This window comes from Maniola jurtina, chromosome 18, assembly GCF_905333055.1.
Source record: "Maniola jurtina chromosome 18, ilManJurt1.1, whole genome shotgun sequence".
NCBI classification, from domain to species: Eukaryota; Metazoa; Arthropoda; class Insecta; order Lepidoptera; family Nymphalidae; genus Maniola; species Maniola jurtina.
Window position 1 is genome coordinate 3,063,886 of NC_060046.1, and position 21,364 is coordinate 3,085,249.

Here is a 21,364-nt window from a genome sequence, read left to right on the forward strand (position 1 = left end):
AGATTCTAGGCGTGAGTTATTAACCGACTTCAAAAAATGAGGAGGTTCTCAACTCGATTGTATGTTGTTTTTTTGTATGTTTGTTACGCGATTACTCCGCTAAATATGAAGCTATTTTGATAATTCTTTTTTTGTTTGGTATCTACTTCAGAGGTGGTTCCATTTAATTTTAGTGAAGATCTGATGAATATCTTCGGAGATGGTTACTAGTTAGTTAGATGGTTACTATTACTAGTTATCTCAATATTATCAGGTGTTTCTATTTCACTTTCCCTGCATTGTGAACTCAGTCACAATGATCTTTCGACAGTTCACAATCTCGCTAGATAGATTATAATCTAACCGTATGTACAGTTTTACGGTGACATATAAAAGAGGTAATCTTGTTCTATAATAATATTTTTTGGAGTACCTACTTGGCTGCAATCAGACCTACACCTAGCAAAAGATGATGCAGCCTAAGATGAAGCGCGCTTGCCTAGAAGATGCCTATTCATTCTTAACTTGAATTTGACCGTGATCTTGATTTTGCCGATTGTATGGCGGTCTAATTTTGAATCGAAATTTAAATACTTGGGGAAATGAAATAATTGAAGTGGGAAGTGAAATAAATCGCGTAACTCCTTTCTCCTAAACATAGCCTTATAGTTTTTTGAATAATAGTTTTCCCGACTATATTCAGGAGCGTCCTCATTTTCATTATATCGGGCAAATTCGAGCTTATAGCTATACGTAATACCCATTTTGATCAACAAATGCCTCTATTATGACTCATTTTTTTGGTAGAGTAAGTTAATACAAATACAGTCATTTTATATTGTTTCAAAGTGCTTTATCACAATAAAAATATTGTTATTGTCTTTTTTAAGTTATAGATATCAGTTCCTAGACTCTAACGGATTTGATATATTATAACAAGCGCCCCGGGCGCGTAGACGGGACGCTGTAAAGACAGAATGTATGGCGCTCTATGGAAAGAAAGAGCACGTGGTAGGCGCTTGTATCCACATACCTACTAGCGTCATTTTAAATCGACTTCCAAAAACGAGGAGAGAGTTTTTTTCCTTCACAGTTTCGGCGTTCAAATATGTCCTAGTATATAAATCTATAGTTTGATATGGACAGTCTAACCCTGTATATTAATTTGAAATCTCCATACTAAAGTGTCTGCCAATCCGCATTGGGCCAGCGTGGCAGACTATGGCCTGAGCACCGTACTCAGTAGTGGACCTGCGATGGGTTGATCATGGTTATGATGATGGTGATCATATTAAAGTTTGACTCATGTAAATAGGATGTAACGTTTAAACTAGAAAAGTTATAGGGCTTGCTAATCACGTAGGTACTTTTTACGTTTGCTATCATTAATTTTGAAAATGGATACGCCTAGATAGAATATAATAAGTAGGTATTAGACGTCTTTTCCCATTCCATTCCATCAGCCAGTATGTGTCCAGTGGACATAGGCCATCTTCATCCACCCGCTCCCCGCCACCTTCTTCAGGCCATCGGTCCAGCGGGCTGGAGGTTCCACTCCAGAACACGTCTGCGCCATCGACCGTTGGTTCCGTGAAATGACAGCTATACAGCTTGCTAATGCTTTGAGCTGTGTCGGTTGCTTTTCTGTGAATTTCTGCGAAAAATGAATTAAAATAAATAAAATAAATAAATATACTTTTATTCGGGACTATAAAGTTAGTTAAATTAGACGTCTAAATTACCGACTTTTCTTTCGTCATAAGTTTGTTCGTAAATCGTTATACATGAGCTCGTTTTTATGTTAACCAACGCCATTTATATTCCGCCAATGATTGATTCAACAGTCTATTTAAATGAAAAATCCCCGCCACAGGCAAACGGTGCAATTTTTTACAGAAGCAATGTAATGTAACACATTTTCTTGATAAATTATTCGGTTGGCACGCCCCTTCATTCAATTTCGTGAATAAATAGCTCGTGCCAGGCGCAATCGGAGATGTATTTATGGTGCCGTTGCTAACATATGCGCCAGACTTTGCTCGCATAATAAAAGTATCAAACACTCGTCTGCTCGAAGATAGTACTTATACGAGTATTAATAAGTCGCATTTAGATGGGCAGAGAAAAGTAGTCCTGAAGAGTTAAGGCAGTTTCAGCCTACAACGGGTCTGCTCCGAAGATAAATGAGTGAATTCAGAATTCACTGAATGAATGATATTCAAAGAATTTCAGTCAGTGAATTCTGAAAGTCTTTTTTTGCCTTTTTTTGGTGCGTGCGTGGTAAATATAGGAACCAAACTGATTAATTATTGTAATATACTTAGTAGCTGTATAAAATTACTGTATGTAAATAATAATGTTAATAAAATAATGTTCTAAGAAAGCTGTATTTAACTTATCTTTATCAAGCCAATAATTTCTTATCAATACTTTTGTATTAAATATTCAAAAATTAGACTTTGTACAGATGGCTATGATATTCATTTCAAAGAGATATTAAGTGCCGTTAGTAGAATTCTAGCAACGAAACACAATCTTGGAGTAAAATGGACCTAAAAAATTCAATATTACAAATTTTAAGCTCGTAAGTTTTCCACTTGGAATATTATAGGCTATATATACATTATAGACGAACACGAGCTCTTAAAAAGCATTTTTTTTTATTTTGCACTTGAAAGTGCGTAACTGCATTAGGAAAACTAGGAGACGTTCATTTGAACGTTGTATCATTTAGGTAACAGACAAAGAACATAGGAAAAAATATAATAAAAATTTCTAAAACACCACTAACGCTTGTTTTCTCAGAGGGGAGTTTTATAATTTATATTTTCCCCTTTTAAATATTTACGAGCAAAGAACAGAGTAAAAATACACAAGTAAGATGAAAATTATATTTTTTCTCAGCAAATATTTAGCAAGTCGGTATCGGAAGGCCGGAGGCGCTCAGCTGCATGCATTATGCATATTTTCAATTGTCTACTTCTGTACACTTGGAACTTAAAATTCAGAATGCACCTTCTTCAAGGTAGTTTTTATCTCTTTTGACGTAACTTCCGAGATCTAAAGGCTTTCTAAAGCGCACTGTTTTTTTTTTCTTTTTTTTTTTGTCTTATTAGTATTTTACGCGATCTCGCCCTTCCGTCTTCTTTCATGTGGCGGATTTAAAATTTTATTTAAAATTTTGTAATAATTACTGATTTGCGATGACTAGCTGATGCCCGCGACTTCGTTCGCGTGGATAAAGATTTTTTAAAAATCCCGTGCGAACTCATTGATTTTCCGGGTGAAAAAGGAGCATGTGTGCTAATACAGGGTATAAACTATCTCCATTCTAAATTTCAGCCAAATCCGTCTAGTAGTTTTAGCGTGAAGGAGTAACAAACATATACTCACACATACATACACTCAGACTTTCGACAGAAGCGCAATGTTTTTTTGATAACACTTCAAATACTAATCCTTGTCTACTTGTGCTGTGCATAGCAGCAGCAGCAAGCGCGAGCTTTTTGAGTCTCCACTGTATTTTTAAATCTTTATTTACAGAGATTATTCCCTTAACGAATATGCTTCTCTATATAACTACAAAAGGAACTGTCTTATCACTATACTAGGTACTTATAATTATAAATCTAAATCTAAATTAACGGTCATCAACTTAGCTTAGTATATATCTTTATTACGCTCCGTAGATATCCTAGCCTAGTGATTTCTTAATCTACATATTATATCTAAACCTTTTATTATTATTATTTAACGAGCGTTTGCCAGCGACTTCGTCCGCGTCCAAATTTCAAATCCCTATTTTACCCTCCTTCTTTCATAGCTTATATGTCTACTTGTCTACGTCATAATAATCTGCATGCCACAGCACGATTCGTCTAGTAGTTTGTGCTGTGCGTCATTGTGTGTCAGTCAGTTTTCAGTCAGTTATTTTAGTCAACCTAAGAAGATAAAATAATTAGATATTTCTTATCATCGTTACACCTAAACCAAAATTGTAATTTTATTTATGAAACGAATCTGAGATCTGATCTATCTGATCCGCCAATATTATCTATTTGAGGCTGATAATGAGAAGCTTGAGGCAATACTTATCAGATGTCAAAAAAAAACCTTCCAAATTAATTTTAGAATAAGGTCTGTCTTTGCCTTTGCGCCTTTGCTTCTGAGAATTGTGACCCCTTTGATTAATAAACACAAGATAGTTCATTCCATTGGCCTATATGCCTCCACTGCCCACTGCTGGGCATAGGCCTTTCCAAGAGCGTACCACCAAACACGGTGCTCCACATTCCTCATCCACCCGCTCCCCGCCACCTTCTTCAGGTCATCGGTCCAGCGGGCTGGAGGTCGTCCCACACTGCGCTTGTCGGTACGCGGTCTCCACTCCAGAACACATCGGCCCCATGATAGGCCGTCGGTTCTGCGATAGACATGACTTGCCCATTGCCACTTCAGCTTGCTAATTCTTTAAGCTATGTCGGATATAATTATGCTCGGAAAATTTTAAATCTCGTTAAAATCTAAATGAAATACTTTGTAAATTAATTCTTAAAGTTAAATATTTTACCAAAGCTAAACGGAAAAATCTAATTGAGACTTATAAATAATATAAACGTTCTTTTTAACTCTATAACAATTTTCTCTTTGAATATCATTATGAAAGAAAAAAACGGATTTTCTCACAAAGGTCATAACAGGCAATTAAAGTTATGTTATGGTAGCCGTTAAATATTTCCCGTCAATATAGTTAAAATGGGTTGTACAAGACAGAGTTTGTTAACTTTGACGCAAAATTTAACCTTTAAGTTTAATCATGCAGGTATGAAATATTAACATGAAAGCTAGCAGACAGACAGTCATAGATGGAAAAATAGACAGACAGACTTTCACATTTATAATAGTTAATTATTAATTTACCAGGATTTATACCTCTATGATTAAGGTGTAAGGCGAAATTTTAGCACTAAATTCTGCAACCGATTTTCCTTTCCGTCTTGCTTTTATTTACGGTATAAGTTTAATCGTAACCGCAAAGTAACTTTAAACCCCTGTGATGCAACTGGAGCACAGTATCATAATTTTTAAGCTATAAATTTTAGCTTAGAAGAGTTAAATGAAAATATCTACAAATTGATAATTTTGTAGCTTTTAAATAACGTTCATTGAAAAGTACTACAATATCTTGAAAAGTTATCACGTTTAAAAAATAGTCTAAAAGTATGCAAATAACGATATCATGAGGAAAACGATTGGATGCACCATCGAGAAATTGCTCGAAGGCATCGGGTGTTATTTTAAATTTTATATTAGCCAAACTATTTTCACTCCTAAACTCTTTGGCATAAAGGCGAAGAAAAGCTATTGGACTATCCTTTCAAACTCTTATGCAAATTCGTAGGCTTATAGGAATAGACAGGGCACTCAATTTTCTTCTGAACAGCAATATATGTGGTAATATCAATCGCATAACATAAGTGGGATGGGACGGGCCCTTCCCTTTATTGATGTCTGTCACATTATTGCGGTCGGTATTTTGTGTTTATCCGGCGGAACCGACAGCAATATATTATGTTAGTATACGATCATAATACTTACCTTCTAGGTATAGGATTTGATGTGTATTTATGTATCTTTTACTTGGAAACGATTGAGACAGTTTACATGCTGTGTTATTTTACGGATACTAGGTAAGGTAATACCTAGCTACTTACTATGATTTGGTAAGTATTTTTAAGTTTCTGTACCTCAAAACGAAAAAAAAGATCCTTTATAGGATAAGCCCTTGTTGCCTGCCTGTCTGTCGTGTCTGTTAACGAATCAAAACAGATAGGGCCAAACTGTTGACTGATAAGTCATAAGTTGAGCTAGTTATGTGTTTTGTCTTATAGCATCGTAATACTGTGGCAATCTTATATCACAAGTAAAGGGAAAAATCCGAAACCGTGAATTTGTGGTTACATCTAAAATATGTTGTATATGTATAGTAATAATTTAATTTTTGCTTTACTGAATACTGCCAATTCGTGTAAGATAAACTACTTCAAATATTATATTTATACCTGCTAGTATTTATATTTTACTAGCTGACGCCCGCGACTTCGTTCGCGTGGATGTAGTTTTTTATAAATCCCGTGGGAACTCTTTGATTTTCCGGGATAAAAAGTAGCCTATGTGCTAATCTAGAGTATAATCTATCTCCATTCTAAACAGCCTAATCCGTCCAGTAGTTTTAGCGTGAAGGAGTAACAAACATACACACACACACACACACACACATACAAACTTTCGCCTTTATAATATTAGTGTGATATTTTCTACAAATAAAACTTTCTTACTTAAGTGACTTCGGTAATCACGGGGGTCAAATGGTTCACACGCCATGTCGTTAATAGCAGAGTGTTAGTGGTGACACAAAAATACGGGTCACGGCCGATACTAGAGCGTGACCATTAACTAGCCTGCGCTGCGCGACAGAAATTACAACGTTTCCACTAAAAACCTTAAGTAGACTGTAAACGGGCTATACAAATTGCTGAAAATGTTGCTGACTGCAATTGAACCACAGCTAGTACGAAAAATAATGTTTTTTTTTTTCTGTAAGTTGCATGCTCTAAAGGTAATCTGGAAATCCACAATCCACGCGTTGGCTCTCTCTCTATTACTCTCCAGACCAGCGCAGTTATCTTGGTCACTGTTGCGTACAAATGGACCATTATGCTAAAATTGCTGCCGAAATGGGCTTGTGTATGAAAAACATAAAGTACCTGATAAACAGTCATCAAAATCACATCTTGCCGAAATTATATAGTCCACAGTGTAAATTAAAAATTTATAACACCCTCGACAAGTGAACGTTACAGTAACTAGAAAAGAGCTGATAACATTCAAACGGCTGAACCGATTTTTTTGGATTATAGCTAATATCTCGATCAAGCCGCCTTTCAAACAAAAAAAACTAAATTAAAATCGGTTCATTCGTTTTGGAGCTACGATGCCACAGAAAGATACACAGATACACACGTCAAACTTATAACACCCCTCTTTTTGGGTCGGGGGTTAAAAAATTGTTTATATTTCATTTAGATTAGCACAAGAGACAGAATTTCGGTGACTACAACCTTACATATATAGAAAATTGCCATAACACTAGCCCATTTACGAGTTCTTTTAGAGAATTCGGCTCTATATTACTCCACGAAAGCGGCTAATTGTCCATTTGCGGGCAGTGGCGCGTGCCGCGTGAAAAACAGCATTTTCCCCGGTCGCCATTTTTAATTCAATTCTTTCCTACAACGCTGTTGTTGCAGTTTTAGTTGCACGCTACGTGTTTTGTTGTGGGTGCAATTGTTAGAAATTGGAATATCTCTTAAGCTTGTAGTAATCTCGTTTTTAACACCCGGCCCAAAAAGAGGGGTGTTATAAGTTTGACGTGTGTATCCGTGTATCTGTGTATCTGTCTGTGGCATCGTAGCTCCTAAACTAATGAACCTATTTTAATTTGGTATTTTTTTTGGAAGGTGGCTTGATTGAGAGTGTTTTTAGCTATAATCCAAGAAAATCGGTTCAGACGTTTGAAAGTTATCAACTCTTTTCTAGTTACTGTAACCTTCACTTGTCGGGGGAAGTTATAAATTTTTAATTTACACTTGTTTTTATTAAGTACTTGTTTATTCCCATACCAACTAGCCTTTGATTGCTGTCTCACCCAGTGCTAAGTGATGATGCAGTCTAAGATGCAAACGGGCTAGCTGGTAGGGCTTATGGCAGTCACTAAGCTCACACCCCGATTTCTACGCGACATCGTAGTGGAACGCTAAAACACTTGGCAACACGGCTTTGCCGGTAGGAAGGTAACTTAGCCACGGCTGAAGTTTTCCACTAAGTTAACACTTACTACTCATATACCTACTTTTTTCACAGATGTAGCGAGACAGACAGAAAGAAGTAGTTGTCTTTTATGAAATAATGATACATACAGACAGATACACAGATACACACGTCAAACTTATAACACCCCTCTTTTTTGGTCGGGGGTTAAAAACGTAAAATCGTCTTAGACTCATAGGTGACTATAATGTTACTATGATGTTTGCGACTTCGTCCTCGTGAAAGCGTGGCTTAATAAAAATCCCGTGGAAACTCTTTCATTTTATGGCATAAAAAGTTGCCTACGTCCGTCTGTTTCGCATTTATAAAATTACTATAATATTTTATAATACTTTTAATACTTTGTTTAATTTGGTATGACGTAATATGATTGCTTGAGCTTGTATGCCTTCACCCTTTATTTCTAGCTAACAAACTTTCATGCCAAAGAAATTCTGTAAAACTTGGCTTAAACTGCAAGCTCATCCACATTTTAATATTAAGTCTAAATCCAAATAATTTAAAAGTCATAATTTATGTGCCAGTTTTATAGCCAATAACCATAAAATTTCCCCAAAACCTTTTATATAAATTAATGTATTCATCGCACTAACGTAATTTTTATATTCGACGACTATGGTATCTCTAATTTATTGGTCCATTATTATAATGGATCTCATTTATATGGTTTCAATATAATAATTAACTATTTATAGGAGGATAATATTATTTTGTCAAAATTATAGGTCATTCGACCACCTGAAAGCCTACTGGACTGTAAACCCGTAATAGAATTCATAGACCGTTCAAAATAAAAAAAAAAAACGGAACGCTATGACCTACTTTTGATTCAATCATTCTAGTAATGTTCATACCTTGCAATGATTTACAGTTTTTTAATGAAAACTTAATACTCATGGGAATTCCAAGCCCTGGGGTTACTATAACATAGCTATAAATGAACTATTTTTTTATTGATTTATGCTTTTACATATTACAAGAACCTAACAAACTAAGAATCGGTGACAGCCAGTTAGAAAAAACGGTCAAGTACGAATCGGACTCGTACAGAAAGGGTTCCGTGTAATAAGAGATTGCTACCTGCCACATGATTATACTTTCTAGGTCAACGGAAAGTATACCATATATTTTGGTTTCCCCGAAATGACAGACACGACAGATAGACGAAGTTGCGAGAAAAAGCTAGTTGAAAATAATAAATTCAAAATAAAAAGACGTGAAATAAACCTGAGCTCCTGATGTACATAATCTACAAGTGTAAATTAAAAATTTATAACACCCCCGACGATCCAAAGTATCTGAGTTTTCCAAAACATCATTTTCAAATAAATAATTATGTATCAAGGCAACGACCATCTTGACAGCTTGACATTTGTCAAATGACATAATATTATGAACCTAACAGTTATCTAACCTTCTTTTCTACAAGAAAACTAGAAAAGACTTGAAAACAACCGCAAGACAAGTTTCTTAAGTCTTAACTCTTAAACGGCTGAACCAATTTTTTTAGATTATAGCTTTCAAACAAAAAAAACTAAATTAAAATCGGTTCATTTGTTTAGGCGCTACGATGCCACAGACAGATACACAGATACACACGTCAAACTTATAACACCCCTCTTTTTGGGTCGGGGGTTAAAAAGGAACAATTCTAATGTACAAACTTCCACAATCTTAAATCAACCACATTCTAATCTGTCTTCCAACAATTCCAATTGCATTCCTTGGAATATAAACCGGGGAGGGTCGCGTGGAATCCAGAAACTTTTAGTATGGGTTCACACCTTTAAATATTAATTGAAAAGATGGCTTACCCAAAGTTAATATTGTCCCCATAATGACATTCCTTTTACAGAGCTTTGGACGCATTGAGGTCAAACCATATTAATTTAAGGTACGTTTTGATAAAAAAGAATTGTCAAGTGCGAGTTGAGTGGCTGGGTAATGAAGAATTTAGTGATGAGTCTGGATTTTTTTATACAAGGTTTAACCAGAACACTAGCAAAATCTAAAGTTTATCATTATACTACCTAATCACAATCCAATGGCAATAAATAATCATTTGACTTATCTTGTAGTTTTTCAAACCTAGTTTTTCAAATTTAGTATTTTTCAAACCCGCAATGTATAGCGTGTAAAACTCGGGTGAACCCTCCACCTACGATGCGACTTTACTCCGAGTGGGCTATTTACGTAACGTTCGTTGACCTTTAGCGTCAGTCAGATGTTTTATTTGTATAAATTGTGAACTTTCAAAAATACAGGATTTTTCGCGATTTTTTTTTGGTACCTTATGAGTTATCATCAGTATTATCACCTGTCTTCGTTTTTGTTAGTATTCTGGTTACACCTTGACTTATTCATTGTTTTGTTTCATTGTTTGTATTGTGGCCTTGGTTTATTCATTGTTGACGATTGATAAGTGATGAATAATAATATAATATAGGATTCAATGAAGAATGAAGATAATCCGGATAGGTCTTAAATGCACTTAACGCATCATGTAGGTAAGTCAAATGGCTTTAGCAGGTCATATAGCACTTTGTACCTAGTAGGAGCATGGTTATTCAAGCGGGATTTATGGTCCGTGAACCAGAGCAAATTAATTTATGCACTCAGCCGTGTCCAGTGGTTACGTCTCTCATTACGTCAATAATGCAGATCCCTGTGACAAATGCGTACGCACTGTATTAATGTATGCGAGTGTATTAATCGGAAATTACTCGGGTATATGGGGATTAATGAAGGTATTGGGAGATTAGGAATTATCGATTTATCTCAATCTGGATAGTATGCTTGAACCTGGATTTCTACGATTCCGATAGTTTAACTAGGAATTCTTATGGTTGCATCCAGTTTGTCTGTCTGTCTGTCAAACAATTTCAAACAAACTTCAAAAGCTCAGTTATAAAAACTTGTTATCGCTACACACAAGTATTTAAAAAAATTTGTGTAGGTACAAAACAACAAACATTTGGTCTACACACTCGAGTGATACCGAGTTGTTGAATAAGTATCAGTGTCCAGGATGCATTTCCTATACAAAATTTCATAAAAATCGGTTAATCAGACGAGGGAATTCATTTACACACAGACACTTCTTCGCGTTTTTAACATTATGGATATGGATTCTGAAGACCGTATTGAATACTTCACCGATCCTTGTAAGTAGGTAAACAGGAATTTATTGAATTTCGTACAAGAAATGTATCGGCGCATTACGGTCCCATTATGGTATTGTATTGCCCTTTTCCCTACAGGGCAAAACGCCTTGACCTGAAGTTGAGGGAAATGTGTTCTTGTAACCGCAAGGCATGTTTATAACTGACATTATTCGTTATATTGGAATATAGATCTGTGTATGTGTCACTGTCCACCTTGGCTCAGCTGAGCCAACAGCTGAGCGCTGTCGTCTTGTAAGTGTGAGATCCTTCTACCTATTCTGCTACTAGTAAGTAAGTTATAATATAAGAAACTTCTGTTATTTCATGCTTTTAGACCCACAAGTTTAAGCTGTGCATTGTTTTGTCATTCAGTAAAGAGTTTTGTCTCTTATCTGATCTGGCCAGAGGCTTAGGCCGTGGCTAGTCCCAACCCTACTAAAATCAAAATCATTTATTCAAAGTATATACGCCTTTTGATAGTCAAAATTGTTAGATTTGTAAGATGATAACTAGTGGTGATAATTAATAACGTAAATTTAAAACTAAAGCTACGAGGGTTCCAAACGCTCCCAGGTCTAAGAAGAGCCCACAACAAACTCCGGTTTGGTATTAGGTATTGATTGTTATATTTAGTTGAATGTTTCTTTACATCCAGTACAACACAAAGCGGAATTCTAATGGCGCATACACATTGAGCTAACGAACGTGCCAGGCAGCCAACAGTGAGCGGTAAAAGCTAATTGTTTGTTAGCGTACGCCTTTTCCAGCTGATAGCCAACTCCAGGCTGCTAACTGCCTTCCGATACTCGATATTCAACATCAGCTGCATGAACGACGTTGAAAATACTTTTTTAAAACAATTTAGCTGTACAAAAATGTATTGATATTTTGTCTCTTAGTATTCCGTGCTCAAAAATAAAATACGGCCAGTTCTGGTCCGAGGTTTCTTTTAAAGTGGCTTTTTAGATGTAAGTGAATATGGCACTTGTCCTTAGAGTGGTAACACACTTATCCGATCCGAGTCCGTGAAAAAACGGATATAAAACTCAGACCGAACTCCAATATTGCTTACGCACTAATCCGTTATCTGATCCAGATCCAAGCTATTCAGGGGACATCTTTGGTCTATCTAAGTCATATCATGTCTGACTTGAAACAGAGGCACATCCGAGACATTTTCACGGATGAGGGAGAAAACTTGGATGACGGAAATCGGAGCTAGTGCTTAAATAGTTCTATGACTACTTCGTAAGGTATTTTCACGGATTTAGATCGGATGCAGTGCGTAATCGCCCTTAATATATTAAATGTGAAACCAGATCTTCGTGCAAGGAGTAACATAGATTACTTTTTAATCGACTTTCAAAAATGGAGGAGCTGTTTTTTGCCTATGTACACCGAAATCTCCAATTTTCTGAACTTTTGCGTATTTTTTTTTAATCGATGGAGAAACTTTTTAAAAACCTAAATGCTCACGGGCGAAGCTGTGGGCTAGTCTAGTCTAGAATATAATCTAGTCATAGAATATAACATAATATCCTGAGAGAAGGATAAAAGGATAACGATTTCTTACTTTTTAGGGTTCCGTCCCTCAAAAGGAAAAACGGAACCCTTATAGGATCACTTTAGTGTTTGTCTATCTGTCTGTCTGGCTGTCCGTCTGTCGTGTCTGTCAAGAAAACCTATAGGATACTTACCGTTGACCTAGAATCATGAAATTTGGCAGGTAGGTAGGTCTTATAGGACAAGTAAAGAAATAAATCAGAAAACCGTGTAGTTGAGGTTACATCATCAAAAAAAATTAAAATGTATTTCAATTTGTAAAGTAAGTTATCTATATCAACTGGGATATCATATGAAAGGGCTTTACCTGTACATTCTAAAGCAGTTTTTTTCATGCATGATAGTTTTAGGTAAAAATACCCGAGTACGGAACCCTCGGTGCGCGAGCCTAACTAGTATAGGTAAGTAAGTACCTATCACTTAACTATCTGAATTCCAGCGGAAATGAAAAGAAAATTATTGAGTAAAAATATTATGTCTGTTTACATAAATCAAGAGGTCCAATTTCCTTAAATTGAGCATGAAACAATATTATTCCTTTCATGTTACCTATAAGTAAATAATATTATACGCTATTTATATTTAAATTGGCAATAACGAGGAAAATGTACATTTATTTGTTTTATCTCAAACACGAATATCTCAGATATGCGAGAGAAATCATGTATATTGAGCAAAAATATCACATTGAAATCCATACTACTAATAAATAAAATTGGAGTGTCTGTCTGTAATTTCGAAATAACTACCACATATTAAGGTCATATGGTTATTTGAACGATACCATAACTGAATCATACGTTTTTAAAATTTTTGTCTGTCTGTCTGTCTGTCTGTCTATTTGAAAAGGCTAATCTTGGGAACGGCTGAATCGATTTTGACGGGATTTTCACAGACAAGTAGAGAATTGACCAGGGAGTAACATAGGCTACTTTTTTAACCGACTTTCAAAAAGGGAGTTGTGTTTTTCTACCTATGTACACCGAAATCTCCGAGATTTCTGAACCGATTTGCGTCATTTCTTTTTTAATAGATAGAGGAACTTTGCGAAATTGTTTCATAAAAAATTTGGATTCCAACTCCTCAATCCTGATGCTGCAGGGGATCTGACCAATCCACGCGGGCGAAGCTGCGGGCATCAGCTATAATAGAATAAGCCTGCTTGGAAAAGCAGGCTTATTATTGAGATGTGCGATGTAGCTAAGTGGTGAGCGAGAAACTAAGTTACGAAGCTCTGTATATTTTTAACAAAGTTAAGTCACATAGCGGAGCGGGTAAGAGTAGGTACTATAAAGATGCGCTTTAAGCCCAGTTTCCACCTAAGCGGAATAGATTTATGCCCAGATTCATAATCATCTAATCAGTGCCTGGTAGAGTCTTGACATATTATCATAAATGGCACATGCTACCCAGTGCCCTACGTGAAATAAATAATTTCGCTTCATTAACCGACTTCCAAAAAAGGAGGAGGTTCTCAATTCGTCGGGATCTTTTTTTTTTTTTTTTTTATTTTTTTTATGTATGTTCCCCGATTACTCAAAGACCCCTGGACCGATTGGGAAAATTTTTTTTTTTGTTTGAAAGGGTATACTATGCAGGTGGTCCCATATAAATTTGGTGAATATCTGATGAATATCTTCGGAGATGGAGAACAGAACTCCTCAATGGATAGGAGCAAATTGCTCGCGATCAGTGTAATAGCTTAGTAAACAGTAGGGTTTTAACTGGGCACAGCATATTATAGTACAGTAGGGCCACTAAAAATTGTGAAATAAAAAATTTTCAAAAGAAAAATAAAACCGACTTCAAAAACGACAAACACTAAAAAGTAAAAAATAACTTTTGTTTAGCTACACGTGTAATGCACCTAGGTATGAAGTCGGGCGAGCTTCACTCTTGGATTTCTAATTTTGTTTTAATATGCTCGCTCGACTTCATACCTAGGTGCATTACACGTGTAGCTAAACAAAAGTTATTTTTTACTTTTTAGTGTTTGTCGTTTTTGAAGTCGGTTTTATTTTTCTTTTGTTTTATTATCACCCTCACCACCTGAGTGCCTGGTGCACTTCGACCGCCCGTTCTGCCAGATCCTTTTTCCACGCCCATGTAACCTGTGGAATCAACTCCCTTCTGCGGTGTTCTTATTAGATTATATTCATGGGGCGAACCAACAAATTCCTGGGTTTGAAACACATCTGTAGCTTAGCAACGTAGCACATGATGACAGAAGGTAGAAAGACAGCCTCAGCGATGCTATGCGAGGTAGGCAGATACTGGACAGGAGTAAGCGATGCATCGACGGTAGAGAGAGCACGCGGCTACACCACTCGACATCCATATCTCCCATTCGTATCACACTAATATTATAAAGGAGAAATGTATGTATGTATGTGTGTGTGTGTGTGTGTGTGTGTGTGTGTGTGTGTGTGTATGTTTGTTACTCCTTCACGAAAAAACTACTGGACGGATTGGGCTGAAAATTAAAATGTAGATAGATTATACCCTGGATTAGCACATAGGCTACTTTTTATCCCGGAAAATCAAAGAGGAACTCTTTGATTTTCACGGGAATTTTAAAAAACCTAAATCCACGCGAACGAAGTCGCGGGTATCAGCTAGTCTTTTATATGTAGCACCCATCCGTAGCACGCCCTCCTCCTTATAAAAAACATAGCTTCAGCGAAAATGGTTGGTAAATATCGCACACATCCGTAGCAACGTAGCAAAGCATCTCTGGTGAAAAAGCAGCCTTAAAATAGGAACAGCACGCAGAAAATCCAATATACTATATTATTTTCACTTGGATAATGTTATTGTGGTTTAGAAAATAAAAGTCAATTTTCCGTGCACCGAAATCGTTGCTAGTGCTAACCATTCTATGATCTTTGTATTAATTCGACCTCGGGAGGATGGGTCAAATAAGTAATTAAATGTAGGTCTGTCCCAAAGGACAAAAGTTTAATTGTTATGACTCGATTCAGTCCTGCCTAATCACTGAAGCGTGCGATAAAATTCACAAAAGTCCCCTAAAATTAGTGGTATCGGAAACCCTCAGTCGTTATTTTAACCCCACAGGGTATGATAGTTTTATGTTCTATATTTTAAGCATTTAGTGACTCTATCTCTACCTTTACAGACTCATTAACCCTCGACCCAAAAAGAGGGGTGTTATAAGTTTGCCGTGTGTATCTGTGTATCTGTCTGTGACATCGTAGCTCCTAAACTAATGAACCGATTTTAATTTAGTTTTTTGTTTCAAAGGTGGCTTGATCGAGAGTGTTCTTAGCTATAATTCAAGAAAATCGGTTCAGCCGTTTGAAAGTTATCAGTTCTTTTCTAGTTACTGTAACCTTCACTTGTCGAGGGTGTTATAAATTTTTAATTTACACTTGTTTTAAAAATGGAATCCCGTATGCGTTTAGTTTTACTTCAAACATGTGTAAATATTATAGTTATTAATTGATATGGCTATAGTTACATATTTAATCGATGTAAGCCCGACTACCTTCAAAACCATCCGGGGAGCTTTTTTTTTATAGAGACTCAGCTCGCTGCGCGTCGCGGTTGAGAATAAATACGTGAGTATAGCCGTAAGAATAAAATTTATATTTAAGGATGTGTCTCAGTGGATTTTCCAATCGGTGAATAAACTTTATTTGACGAATAAATTTTAAATTTGGTCTTGTTACCAAGCCGGCTCTACACTTGCACGTGAAGTCGCGCCGTTCTTTCACGCCGTGAATGTATGCCGCGATCCACGCGTGAACTGTGTCCCTTCACACTCGCAAATCTTCACAGTCTTTTTCGTGACTATGGAGGAAACCCTTTATCACGGACCAAAAACCGACACTGATCGGGGAAAGGCGCGAAGCGCAAACGCGAAAGCGTGAACAACATCTACACTCGTGATTCGCAGGTCTCGCGGGCTTTCGCGACCGTTCGCGCCGCGAGTGTAGAGCCCACTTTATAAAAACTGTCAAAACGTCATATCAATACCACAGTTGTACATTATAGTGGAGTCAATAAAGCAGTAAAACAGCCAATATTAGGAAGTCCTCAGAAACAGCTCCGATTTTGGTTTTTTTTTTAATTTTTGTTTTCAAATAAGGCTTCGTCTCCACTATTATTTGTTGACAGAAAATCAACCTTTCTTTAGGTATTTAGTACACTGAAGGAATTTCAAGTGAAACCCCGATGGTCGCGTACCAAAAATGAATTTACGAATGTCGTCTTGCTAATTGTTTAGAGACCGAGGGACTGCCCCTGCTGGAGCGGGAAATTGTATTACCCGAGCCCGGAAATTAAAGCATTATTTGCGATCAAATTACCTAGAAGGGAAAATATACATGCAATTTTCAGAAATAGTTTGGGGCGCCTAAAAACTCCATAAAATTAGAATAAACCAGAAGCGTGGTGGTCGCAACGACTTTTATCTAATTAATTATATAATACACTAGTGTATTACCAAGTAGTAGTCACTTTTTAAAATTCATTATATGCATTCGCTTGACCACAATCACACCTGATGGACAGTGATGATGTGGCCTAAGATGGAGCGCGTTTACCTAGAAGCACACATAAGCGTTGACATAAGTTTTATAAGTTTTTATTTTGTTTTCATTATTAAAGATAGTAAGTAGTATGGTAAATTAGCATAATCCATGTATAAGTCTTAGTCAATTGAAAAAAAATATTTCTTTTTAATTTATCGCAGACAAATCAAAGAGTTTTTAAAAAGCTTAAATCCACGTGGACAAAGTTCGAGCATCATCTAGTAATTTCTGATAAAATAAGATTAGACATACTACTACCTACTGTAATATGATTATTATTATGCCAAAACTCTTCCAGGTTAGCCCGCTTCCATTTTAGAGTGCATCATCACTTACCATCAGGTGAGATGGCAGTCAAGGGCTAACTTGTATCTCAATAAAAAAATTAAAAAATGCAGGTATGGAAGCTAACGTGTCTTCAAAAAGTCTACAGCGTAGGCCTTTCCCCAAATGTATCCAAAGCTTCCCGACTCAAGTCTCGTCATAATATCAAAATTAACGAGTGATTGCCATTATTATCCAAATATATTTATATTATATTTATATTTATATTTATAATTATTAGTATAGCCGCGATCATTTATACTTCTAATCTAAGTTAATTATTATTATAACCAACCAAATATTGCTCACTGAAAATATACATCCGAATTGTTTAACTCGAGTTAACCCAAGTAAAACAGAAACTGGACAAAAGACGATGAACGTGGTTTGGCTAATTGTTTGGAGACCGAGGGATGGTCACTGGTAGACCGAGAAATACTTATTACGAGTAACTGTACTAGCCTGAACATTGTTATTGAATTACTCTATATTTTTAGAAAAACACTATGTATTTAATAAATAAATAAGTTTTTTTAACAGTTTTGAAATAAAAAAGAAATATAAATATATACATTAATTAAAACTCATCATAAACAATTTGTAGAAGTGACTATTTTTAACCGACTTCCAAAAAGAATGTGGTTCTCAATTCGGCCCATTTTAGGGTTTCGTACCTCAAAAGCAAAAACGGAACCCTTATAGGATCACTTTATCACTGTCTGTCTGTCCGTCTGTACGTCCGTTTGTCCGTCGTGTCTGTCAAGAAAACCTAAAGTACTTCTCGTTGACCTAGGTCCTAGAATCATGAAATTTGGCAGGTGGAATTTGTGGTTCCATCACATAAAAAAAAAAAAAAATGTTTAAATTTTCAAAGTAACAACTATACCAAGTGGGGTATCATATGAAAGGGCTTTACCTGTACATTCGAATACAGATTTTTATTTATTTCTATGCATAATAGTTTTAGATTTATAGTGCAAAATGTCGGAAAAAATACCCGAGTAGAATCCTCGGGGCGCGAGTATGACTCGCACTTGGCCGGTTTTTTGTATCAAGGAAAACATTGCGTAATGCGTTGCTACTCGAGGGATGTCAAGCGAAATGGGAATCGGAATGACGTGGACGCAAAAATAAATGTCGTCGTATCTAATAAATAATTGTTGAGAGACTCAGGGACAGTAACCTTTGGAGTGAGAAATTATAATAAGAACAAGTACAGTCTAGGATATTAATAAATAAGGTTGTATTTGGTTAAATACAGAGTAATTCTCATTATTGTTATAGGTGATATTATAAAGAGATAGGTATGTGTGAGATGTGAGTTTGTATGTAGAGTATAATATCCGGAACTAATGATCAGATTCTGAAATTCTCTTAGCGATGTTATAGTATACTATAGGGTATTATCACGCGGATGAAGTTACGAGCAAAAGTTAGTATTTTATAAAACTGACTATGTTGACTTTGCCGCCTTAAGACAGAGTCAAGACACAAATTTATGTTTATAATATCACACTAGAGGATGCCCGCGACTTCGTCCGCGTGGATTTAGATTTTTATAGATCCCGTGATTTTCCGGGATAGAAAGTAGCATTATGTCCGTCCTCGGGATATAAGCTAACCCTGTACAAAATTTCGTCAGAATCGGTTACACTGTAGGGCCGTGAAAAGGTAGCAGACAGACAGACACACTTTCGCGTTTATAACATTAGTATGGAAGTATGGATATGGATGGATTAAAATGTGATGGGCTACGATTTTTTTTTCTACAATTTTGTTCGCATTACTTCCAAATTGAACAAAAAGCTCAGCTATGTTTCTCTACGTGATCAAATCAGTAGGAGAACCTGTATAACCTGAATCTAGGTAAACGCGTCCCATCTTAGACCACATCATCACTTTCCATCAGGTGTGATTGTGGTCAAGCGCTTACCTATAGTGAATAAAAAAAAAAAAAAAAACAACATAGCCAAACATCATAGGGTAGGGCATCATAGTTCGAAAACACGATAGACGTTTGAGTCCCAAGATGCTAGAATGAAAACCTAGTATCGAAAAGAGCAGCGATTCAAGACACCCCACTAGGTGCACAGACGACATCAAACGAGTTGCAGGGAGCCGCTGAATTCAGGCGGCGCAAGACCGTGGCGTGTGGAAGTCCCTACAAAAGAAGTCCAGCAGTAGACGTCTATCGGTTGATGATGGTGGTGATGAGTTCTATATCTTTCTATTCTTCATATTTGGGGAATTCGTGACGTAGTTCACGTTACAAATTCTCCAAATACGTTGCTAATTAATAATACCACCTTCCGCTTAAGAATTTAGCTGCCAACCAACGTTATTTTCGATTTATAAATCAAAACCACCATTAACTTGACTATTCATGGCATTCGTGTTTAACAGAGCTCTCTCCGTCACTTACTCCATACAATCGTAGTTCCCATTTCATTTGAATATTAAGCAACCAAAGTCCATGAAATTTTGCAGACATAGTCTAGAAACTAATATCTGTGTCTGTGGTGTTTTAGATTTTTCTAAAAATATGTAGTTTTAAAATTACAGGGGCTCAAAGATTTGTATTTTTCTTTAAAAAAAGGCCCAACTTTGTGCTCGTTTTTCTAGACAACGAAGCAATTTAATGAAATTTGGAAAAACCACAGACCTAGAAAATTTAATGAATATTATGTAGTAAAAAAATTATCGTTATATATTTTATATTTTTATAATTATGTGGGAACTACGAAAACCAGAAATTACACCCAGAAATCTTGAAAATTTCGTGCTGTCTCGATTTGTGCAAGCGGGGTGGTGAAGTGCGGGGGACGACACGTGAAACTGACAGAAACTGACAGTCTAAACACACGGGCCACATTTAGACTGCACCCAACTCCAAACTTGTCGATAGGTCTAACTAAATACACTGGTACATTTCAACTTGCGTTAGACGTATGCGTTACCTACTCAGACGTTGCCTGTAGATAAAAATATGTCTCATGTTTGCTGGCAATAGCGCATGCATCAAACCCTGCAAGTTGCAACTCTCTTGCAACCTATTCCTCACGCAATACCCACAGCTTTAATATTATAATTTTTGACAATGTATACTATATGTAATGCCATATCACAGGTCACTCTCTGATTTATTGCTAACAATTTACTTCCAAATGCAAAGAAATCTAAGTGTGTTGAATTCACACTGCCCAATACCAGGACCTTAAATGACATAAATTCATTGATAAATAAATAATCATATGTTGAAAATAAAGGAGAACCCCGTGTTTCTCGGTATAATGTTAGATGCAAAGCTTCTATGGAACACCCACATATCAACACTTGATGGTAAACTCAGCTCTGCTGCTTACACTGTTAGAAAAATTCAACAGGTACTGACGTGGAAACTGCAAAAATTGTATATTTTGCCTATTTTCACTGTATTATGTCTTACGGACTCTTGCTATGAGATAAAGCGGTAGATATTGAGAAAAAATGTATTACAGAAAAGGACAGGACGTGCAATTTATAATTTAAAACCGCGCGCTGCCATACAATAAAAATATAAGGAAATAAGTACCTTATCTATTATCTTATAGTAGCTTCTAAATATATTTACAATTAGCTAATGCCCGCAGCTTCACTCGCGTGGATTTAGGTTTTTAAAAATCCCGATCCTTTCATTTCCCAGAACAAAAGTTGCCTCTCCGTAATAGCCCGTCCCCGGGATGCAACTTGTTTCTGTATCACGTAAGAATATTTAAACGGATGATCCTTTTCAAATCCAGAGGGATCACCAGGATTTAGGAATGCAATTTCTTACAGCATCAGGGTTGAGGTCAACGACAAAGTGTTTACTTGGTATAGATACCTTCAATATCAATTAATAAACGACACTTT

General features: G+C 36.3%; 1 long non-coding RNA gene across 1 annotated transcript; it reads left to right on the forward strand.

Moving 5' to 3' along the window:
• Positions 1 to 591: 591 nt before the first annotated feature.
• Positions 592 to 19,506, forward strand: LOC123874484. The gene is made up of 3 exons (XR_006797935.1): positions 592 to 602; positions 6,386 to 6,387; positions 19,456 to 19,506. It is a non-coding gene; the product is annotated as an uncharacterized LOC123874484 (long non-coding RNA).
• Positions 19,507 to 21,364: the final 1,858 nt, after the last annotated feature.